The sequence below is a fragment of the Lycorma delicatula genome, chromosome 2 (assembly GCF_047948215.1).
Source record: "Lycorma delicatula isolate Av1 chromosome 2, ASM4794821v1, whole genome shotgun sequence".
NCBI classification, from domain to species: domain Eukaryota; kingdom Metazoa; phylum Arthropoda; class Insecta; order Hemiptera; family Fulgoridae; genus Lycorma; species Lycorma delicatula.
In genome coordinates, this window is record NC_134456.1 from 199,037,298 (window position 1) to 199,047,481 (window position 10,184).

Consider the following 10,184-nt stretch of genomic DNA (forward strand, 5'->3'; position numbering starts at 1 on the left):
TTTATCTAGTATCACCCCATCCTATATAACCAGTAAGCATAAGCTTAATTTACAGAGTGCAGTAGCGTAACTGTCCCTAGTGTGTATTTTCCTTCGCGCATGCGCAAATCAGTAGGTTCCTCAAGTACTGGGCACGCACACACATACTCGTACTTAGTTATAAAGGGCGAGAATGAGGGAGAAAGAGCGACAGCTATAGAAGAAGATAAAGAAAGACGGAGAGACTAAGTAATCTCCGTACTCTGCCTCGGTAACTGAGCATGGAATTGAACTGCATTTCAAGTAATTAACACAGGGAACTGAAACAATTCATTTGCTTCAACTGCATTACAACAGAACTGTACAACTATGTTTCTACGTTATATAACTGTAATAATAATAATAGCAGTAGTAGCCGACTAATAACAATAGTGATATTATATAGCTAGTTGAATGGCGATATAACAAACTCATATACATTAAAGTAGTGTCAACGCCAGTAGCAATATAAACACTACAAAATAAAATTACCACACAATAAACGATAATTAACAACTAAGAGAACCAGACTACATATAGGCGACTATTACGTAGAACAAGTTTTATGTTAACAATAAAGTACCCTATTTCACAGTCGTTTTCAACTAAATAATATTAACACATTTAAATTATTAGGGAAACATGTCAAAAATAAATTATTACTAACGAATAAGTAAATAATTTTTATGATAAAACAAAAAACCATATGATTTCTGAAGGTGGAGTGACTTGGCATCCTGAAAACAGTTGTATAGATTTCACAAACACTAAATTATATTTTTACAGTTAATTTGTTTTTTCATATATTTAGTGTCACTCACAAGATATTATAAAAGTCTCATATTTTAATTCATAAAAATTGCTATTTTTGTTTATCAAGAAGAAGAAGAAGAAGAAGAAAAAGAAGAAAACAATTTTTAAAAGTTATGTAACAATTTTCCAGCACGCTTTGCTTGATTTCGAAGTCCAGAGTTCTAAGGTTCAAATCCATGTAAAGGCAGTTGTTACTTTTATATGGATTTGAATACTAGATCGTGGATAACGAACTGTGTTCTTGGGTGGTTGGATTTCAATTAACTACAACATCTTAGGAATGATCGACCTGAGACTGTACAAGACTTATACTTCATTTAAATTCATACATACCATCCTCATTCATTCTCTGAATTAATACCTACGGTGGTTCCGGAGGCTAATCAGAAAAAGAGAGGACGCCTTGCTAGAGTGGATGTTGAACCTTAGCATGTTAACCTTTTATGTCTCTCTCTTATTTTTGTAGAAACCCTACTTCAATTTCTTTCCACTAACTCGTATAATTTAATTTTCTTCACGGAGAATATTCAAAAGGTTAGTACCTACATTCAATTTTATTGATTATTTTATGGACTACTGTTTTACTGTACTAAGCATATTTATAAAAATATTTTTATAAAAAAAATATTTATCATATCGTATGCTGTATTACGATAAAGCATATTTATCGTAATAATAAACGTAGTTTACATTAATTATTCTCTTTTATAAAACATTTTAATGCAAACTCCGTTATAGATAATACTTTACTAGGATTAATATAATAAATATTAAAAATTTCAAAGACTTTGTTATAACTCTGAAAACTAATGAAAAATAAAATTATAATAAATTATTAAAAAGCTGGTTCATAAATTCAAAACAATTATTATCTACATTTATTAAAATATCAATGAAGATTTAACATTAAAATATCCAACAAACATTATCAATAAAAATAAAATATCGCTTTAGGAAATTTAAATAACGTTCAAATATAAATAAGTACATAATAATTACAAAGATTTTTTTCAATCCAAGGACAAAATGATGAAATTCTTAGATTAACTGAACCAGCACGGGAAAGTTTGTGCAAACAAAATTAAATTTATCAAATGGATATGTTAATTAGCAGCTATTTGTCGCTTACGACTCAAACCAAATCAAGATTTAAATCAACGATAAAAATATGCACAATAGAAATTTAATTAACAAACGCAGACACGACAACTATTCTGCTTGCAGTAGTCTATTACTGATTCTTCAACTGGATAATTTGAAAAAAACAAATGTAATTTAAAATTAACGACAATTCTTAAGATTTATTTTTAAATATTTTAAAGTATTTCAAATGTTAACTGTTTTAATATATTTCAGACGTATTCTCTCATGTGGGTATTAAACAGTATACGCAGTTACTAGCCAATTAATACTGATTATTTTGTAAACATTCTAATAGCAACACTGTCGCGTTGCTATGGGAACGAGCATGTCCGCTGTTTATAATTAAGCGTACACAGCGGAATGATTACCGAGGTCTTATTTCGTGACACCTTCTCATTTTAGAAATAAATTATAAATACACAATTTTTCATTTTAATTATAAACAGCAAATAATTATAATTAACAAAGTTTAATTTATTTTTTAATATTTCTTATATCGTTAAACCACTAGCAAAGTTTTAGAAACTGCTATGGAATATTAAAAACAACGATTTTAAATTACTGATAAATTTATTAACAAAGGCTGTAAAAAATAAAATATCGATATTATTTAATATTATTGTAGTATCATAATAGATATGATATTTTAAATAAAGTGTTAATAAATAAGCCGTAATTCATTGATAAATTTGTTAATAGTTTAATAACGTTAACGAGATCGACGACAATGACAATGAAAATTTTATCACAGAAAACAAAGAAAACGACGTTTCTAGCTGCTTTATGGTGAGATGCACCACCAACTGTCTGGTCAGTTCTAATGTACGCGAACTGCCACCAATTATGTTTCCGAACATCAGAGTCGTTTTAAAAAGGCCTTAGTTATAACAGCATAAAATAAATAATACATGTCAAAATATAATCTCCGAGGACTATAAGAGAACAAATGATAAAAAATCAGTGTCTTGAACATTAACTTGAGTTTTAGCGAGAATACATATAGCGAATCGATGTATATAGGGTGTATACACTCTATATACGTCATGATATCAATCGTAACAATCTCGATTCTTTTACAATTTTTACTAAAGGTTTTTGAGCAATTTAAAAAAAAAATATTTTTTTAGAAATCTATAATTTTTTTTCAATTAAATTAAAGATCACTTTTAGAAAAACCGGAAAAATATAAAAGATTATTCTAATTACTAATTATGACTTTCAAAAAAAGTTACAAACAAATGCTAAAGGAATCAGAATTAAATATTATGAGATAATTGAGAATATTTTGTTCAGATAATTTATTAGATTAGAATAGAATTTATCATTTTTTTTTTTAAAACAAAAACATTTTTCTAGCTAAAGGAAGTAATAGATTATAAATAATTCTAATTGACTAGGAAGGAAGATGTCGACCCTGTCATCCAGTTAGGCTATCTCGAATTAAATTGAAGCAGCCTATAATTATTTATGTATTATACTCGTAAATTTCACCAACAAATAATTTAATTTTTGTAGTTAACTGAAAAAAATTAGTCTACGCAAAAAGGGCCGTTAATTTTTTTTTAATTTAGTAATGCATAACAAAGTGTACTATTTAATACAGACTAATTCAACTTTTTGTTTTGTAATTTAAAATTTCTAAATTGATAACAAAGTTTTAAAATTAACAGAAACAGGTAATTAATCAATCAGAAAAACCGAACAGAATAAATATTTAATCTATTTTTTCTCCTAATAAATAAATATGAGATCAATGGCGACTACCACTTACTTAATTTTTAAAACTAAAATATACGTTTAATTAATTAATTAATTAAAATTATCTTTTAAGTTACGTTCTCAATTATATTTATATCGTATCCGAAACAAATTATTTATGAATTGTCTTTTACAAGCGACGTTACTGGCCGTTTTATCAACCCGTTTCATTACTTTTCATTTACCCGTAAATAATAGGCTCTTTATCATCGCCTGCAACGGAAAGATCATAATCAAAGTGATACGGAAACCAGTGCTGTTTACTTCACATTTAAAAAATTTGATATTTTTTAAATGGAAGTGACCACATCACTTCCTTGTGCGCCTATTAAATTACATATACACATTTTTTTTTAAATGAAAAGCACAAAATTTTATTTCATTAATAACTTTTGATATGTTTTCATTTTTTTTTTTTATTGTTATTATGAATTATTATTTATTGTAATTGTTTTATATAATTAGAGGTAATAATTATTAATAAATCAATATATTTAAATTAAAAAAAAATGAGATAAAATCGGATTCGAACCTTCTCCTTCCCCTTGTAAGATCCAAATATTTCGTTAATTAAAATTTTATTTGGCTACAACTTTGGAGTCAATGAAAATAAATACCGCTTATAATATATCGTTGAAAAGATCTAAATGAGGGGTTGCTTATTACTGCAGTTAAGAAAAGTCCAAAATCAAAATTTTTTAGATTTCGGGTTTTTTGGGGCAGTTTTGGTCCAGTCAATTGCTATCAAAAGGGGAGTTACACAACTAGATGTTACAACAGTCCTAAATCCAAAAGTTCAACATCCTACGGCTAACCTTTTTTGAGTTATATACGTACGTACAGACGTCACGCCGAAACTGATCAAAATGAGTTCATGGATGGTCAAATTGGATATTTCCGTTGAAATCTGAAAACCAACATTTTTCGCGATCAGAATACTTCCTTTACTTCGTACAAGGAAGTAAAAAGTAATAAACTAACAATTGATAAGGATTAAAAATGTTGAACGTTAAAGTCTACACTTGTATATCCACATCACGTTTTTTGCGATTTTCATGTTACAAGTGGTAATACGGATTCATATTAGAGTCTATTTTATTTACGGTTACATGAAAAGGAATGAAATGAGATAATGAACTGCCGCTTGCACCAGAACGAATGTTAATAAGAACGCAAGTGTGTCGGGACCCAATATATTGCAGAGCTTGAACTTATGTCCCTTGCTCCTTGTTTGCTTATAAGATTGTAGTTATATATTTTTAAATGAAGAAATCTACATTGTATTGACGATCACAAAATTTCAAAATTGCGACGGTTACAAGCAAGCGTTGTATCACTATGATGCAATGATAATTGTATTCAGTGATTCCGTAATAAGATCGTAAAAGCTAATTAAAAATAGAAGGAAATATAAAAATAGAATTACTTATTGTGTTACTAGATTACAAACTACTCAGAAATAGAATACAGAAAATAATTTAAAAAAAAAATTAATACAACTGGAAAGAAATGTTGTCCAGTTAGGAGGATTACAGCTATTATTTTATTGTCCATCGCTAAAATGAAACTACCACAGAGTTTTCGCACTGATTTAACAAGCATACCACGTGAATCTTGGATTGCACGTGTATAAAGCACACAGTTTATGACACGTATTACAACCGAAACCAGAACAAATAAGAGAAAGCTTACACGCCAGATATGGCTTGTCTATCACAAACTAAATGTGTTTAGTTTGAAGCATATGCTTCATGCAATTTTTGACTTACTAAATTTGGAATGTTAGGAGCACTGGTGCATAATTTCAGTTTCTAAATTGCCATTAGAACAGATTCTTAAAGATTTTATTGCTGACGTTACATTTAGCAAATTCATTGATTGGATACAATTCTTATACCATATAACTTGTGAAATTATAGAGGCTGCAAACGATAAATACAATAAAATCAAAATAAGTTTGTTCCTTTATGTGGGCCGATAATTTCTTCAGTGCTTTCTTTATACTATCAAATTTAAACGATACATGAATTATGATGATACAGTTTAAATCTTTAATTTACATCATATGCAACGTGCAGCCAGGTTTTAAGCTGCCCTTGAGTAACAGTTTGGTATGATAGTTTCCTTACAATTTTTAATATACTTTACAAAGATAGAAACCTTCAGAAGAGTTCAACTGTCATAAAATAGTATTTTCTGATTATATTTTTCTTTTTAGAACTGAATTTACTTATTCTGATAGACTGAATGTGCAAATTATACGAAACGATTGCATAAAAAATTCTGCGCAAGAATTCAGCATAAAGGGAAGAACGAAGGAACATTGAGAAACTGTTATTTATTATTTTGAAAATAATAATGCTGAACTCGGAAATAATTCTGAAAAGCAATAATTTTAATCCAGTTAAAGAACGGATCTGCTGCAAAGCGAGGTAAATGTGAGATTCAGTATTTTGTATGCTACGATTGCAAATGTTTGAACGCGCGTTCTAGTACGAGAACCAACAATACAGACTGTAGGTAGTCTCAGTTATTTATGAAGAGTCGCCGGTCTTGGTAGTAAAATATCGTACCATTGGAATGTAGGATATACAAACATCCCTCCATACATCGGCACTACCATTACTTAACAGACCCTTAAATTTTATCCGTACTTACAACTACTTCATATTAATTTATATTTTACTCGGTAGACAAGTCTATTATTTTTATAAATTCTATTTTTCGCTATACTGATCCAAACCCAATAGTTACAAATCATATGCATTACCAAGTTAAAAATTCAAAATCACTATACTATTCAAAATAGTAGTAGTACGACTACTACTATGAATACAACTAGCAATCAAGAATCGAGATAGCGAATAAGTTTGCTTGTAATAGTGATAAATACTGCAATATCATTCTGATACTTAATAAAACTAAAAGATGACTCGACACGCTTATATTATTTTTACTAAGAGTTGTTAACAACTTATTTACTGTGTATATAATATATATGTATACTTATATTCATATATTACATTGCTAACAAACTTAAGCGTTTATCTAAACGAAGAAGCAATACTGTTTCTGTCGATGTCGTACTATATAAAGATAGGCTAAGAGTAGCACAGTCACTTTTATAGCGTATACGATTAGGTTATCTTATCGTTATTATACAGCATAATTATCCAACTTTCAAATAGCCTTGTCAAAAAATAATCTGCATATGTTGTTTTATTTATTCCTCGTTAAAAGCAGATAATTTTTTTGGGGGTTTGATGATATCGCCAAATAAGCTTGAAGATTGTGCGTGGAATATATCAAAATGGAATTTGTAGCGTATGAAAAATGCCATGCCTGACTGGGATTCTAACTCGAGACATCCCGACGAAAGGCTGAGACGCCACAACTCCGCCACGGAAATCAGACATAATTAACTCGTACATTCATTTGAGGCAGTCCATTTTGTTCCTCAGTAGGAATTTTATACCAACAACTCTTACGCAGAAAATATAATTGTTACTGTCAAATCTAAACTTTTGAAAATAGTAGAAATGTTAAGAAATAACAATAAATTTGTTAAATAGTTTTAGCGATTATAGATAATAAATATTTTCAATATGTAGATTCATTAAAATTTATTATTATTATTATCATTAGCAGTACAGTAATGATCAAGGTAAAGATTTAAAAAGCTGTGTTGAAGAAAGCGAAGTATTTGACAAAGCAAGAAAGGAGAGTCAGTTAATTCAAAACGTATTTAAAACTTCTAGGTGGACGTAAAATCTTGAGTTTTTAATTTCACATTCCTAATATAAAGCACAGCTTCGTTCTTTTGATTTCTTTTAGGTTCAGTAAAAGATTGTCCCATACAGTCTGACAATTTTGAATCCGATAAACGTGTACCGTTCGGAAGGACTTAAAATCGAGGATACATTTATCTAATGAAAAAACGACCCTAGAGTGTAACATCGTACCATATATACACACGTGCAATGTTAAATTATATCTCAGTAAGTTTGTACCTCGATATTCTTTACATCTTATGGTGATTATAACTGAAAAAAACTTTTCAGTAAAAAAATCTTTTTACGTATTTCTGTACGATAAAGTAAATACATTGTACGATAAAATCCATTTTAATATAAATAAATATCCATTTTAATATATAAATATTTAATATAACAATGTAGGAGGAAAGGGAAATTGAAAAAGCGATACACTTATAGACGAGCGTTAAGCGGACACACTGTTCAGTCAAGTGCGGAGCCATGTACAATAAAGCACAATGGTGTCCGCTAGGAGCGCCAGCTCATTGTACTGATGTACACGCTCTACGGGGCGTAATCATTACACAACACCAGTAGACTTGCCCGCCTTTAATCTTCAACGCCCCCACCGGCTCACCACGACAAGTGCACCCACGGAGTCTTTTCCTTTACCCATCAGACTTTGTTAATACACTTCTTTTCATTCCTTTATACACTTTCTACCGCAATTTTATCATCCGTCTTTAAAGTTCTAACCGCAAAATATATTTTTTTCTTTGACAACGTTAATTAAGTATTTCTAGAAAATACGAGATATATCTATAAATACCGAGAAGTTATTGCCTTTATACACGTAACGCATTAAATGCACTGCATCCAACCCATTAATTAGATAGCTAACTGTATTTATCGTTCAAGAATGTAAACCGGCAATGTTTAAATTAATTATTCATAACTCCTCCTAAAAAATATTCCATTTAGCTTGATAACACACTACGCTACTATAATTTCACTAGCATATGTTTCGTTATAAAGTACTTTCTCGCTTTACGAATTGTTTACTCTTCTTTATAAAAATGACGAAATTAATATTACGTTCATTATTATGTCGCCGATTAAAAGAATTTTTTTAGTAAAAGTAGTTTTTAAAAGGAATAGCTTATCATTAAAATGAAGTACGAAATCGAATACAGAAAACATTTAGGATAATTAATTTTTATCATTTAAAATGGTCGTACCCTTACGAGATTAAAAATGATTATTCCATTATGGATGAAGCTTTAAAAGTTATTACTTACGTTTTTAAAATATTTATATCGTATAACCAAGGGAAATAGAATTTTACAGTTCTTCCTTTAAAATCATACTTGTTCATCGATATATAAAATGATTTGTTGGAAGGATGGTTGAAAATGACAGGAGTATTGGAAGCTTTGAATTTGATTTGCACGTTGCAATCTGAATACCAGATATGCATGCATTTAGTATTACAGTAATGAAGTGAAATAACTAAGTTACCGCTATTAAATTCCGGAGCTGGAACAATAATTAATTAATAACGATTTTGTGGTGTACACATCAAATAGTTGATAACCGAATAAAAAATAAATTCAGCTCTACAGTTGACTATTGAAGCAATGGAATATTAATTGACAAGTTACATACGCACACCCAAATCCATGCGCACGGCCCTGTTATTTTTCGTACGCTGCATAAAAAAGGCAATTTTTATACAAAGAGTTGCCAAAATAAAAATTTTCTTCCCCATTCTTTTCATTTCTATAAACAAAGTGCAACTCGATCAAAATAATATAGTTTAGTATTTTAAACAATTACATCCGACAAATATCATATTATGTTTTATTATTACTAACTGTAATTACAGATCTGTAATTACAGAAATAGAAATCTATTTACAAAGTTTAGTAACTATTAACAAATTTAGCAACTGGTTTAGCTGGAAACCCAATTCTGGGAACAGCGACATTAATTAATACTAATTTTTCTGAGAAAGGATGTTATTTTATTGATAATGAATGTATTAATCATTTGTAAAACCACGATTTTCGTATAAATAATCCGTGGTTTTACAAAGATTATATATATATATATATATATACATATATAATATTACAATGAATCAATAACACATTCAATCAATGAATTAAAAAAAAGAAAGTATAAGAATGTCAGTAAGTGTTCAACGGGCTAAAGCTGAAAAAATTTTCAGTAAAATATTTAATCCTCGTTTTTGCAGTGAGATTAAAGAGTGTTTTATCCATGAAGATATAAAAACGGACAAAAAATTATTCGTTAAGATAAGTATATGCCTACTGCCGATAATACACACGTACGACTCACGAAGATAATATGTCACCCAAATTGGTATGTTGCTCACAAACACCAACACACACACACACACACACACACACACACACACACACACACACACACACACACACACACACACACACACCATTCACACAATACCCATATAAAAGAAATTCCTTGTTAATTGTTCAATTATTTTATACTAGTTTGTTGTAAATATAATTTTTTTTTTATCATTAAATTTCAGATATTTATCTTAAATTATAGTTTTCCATATTATTAAATGTTAGAAGTATTAAACAATACAAGATTTACTAACATGATTAAGAAATAATAATTTTTTCTCAATATTCAAAATAAAATAAA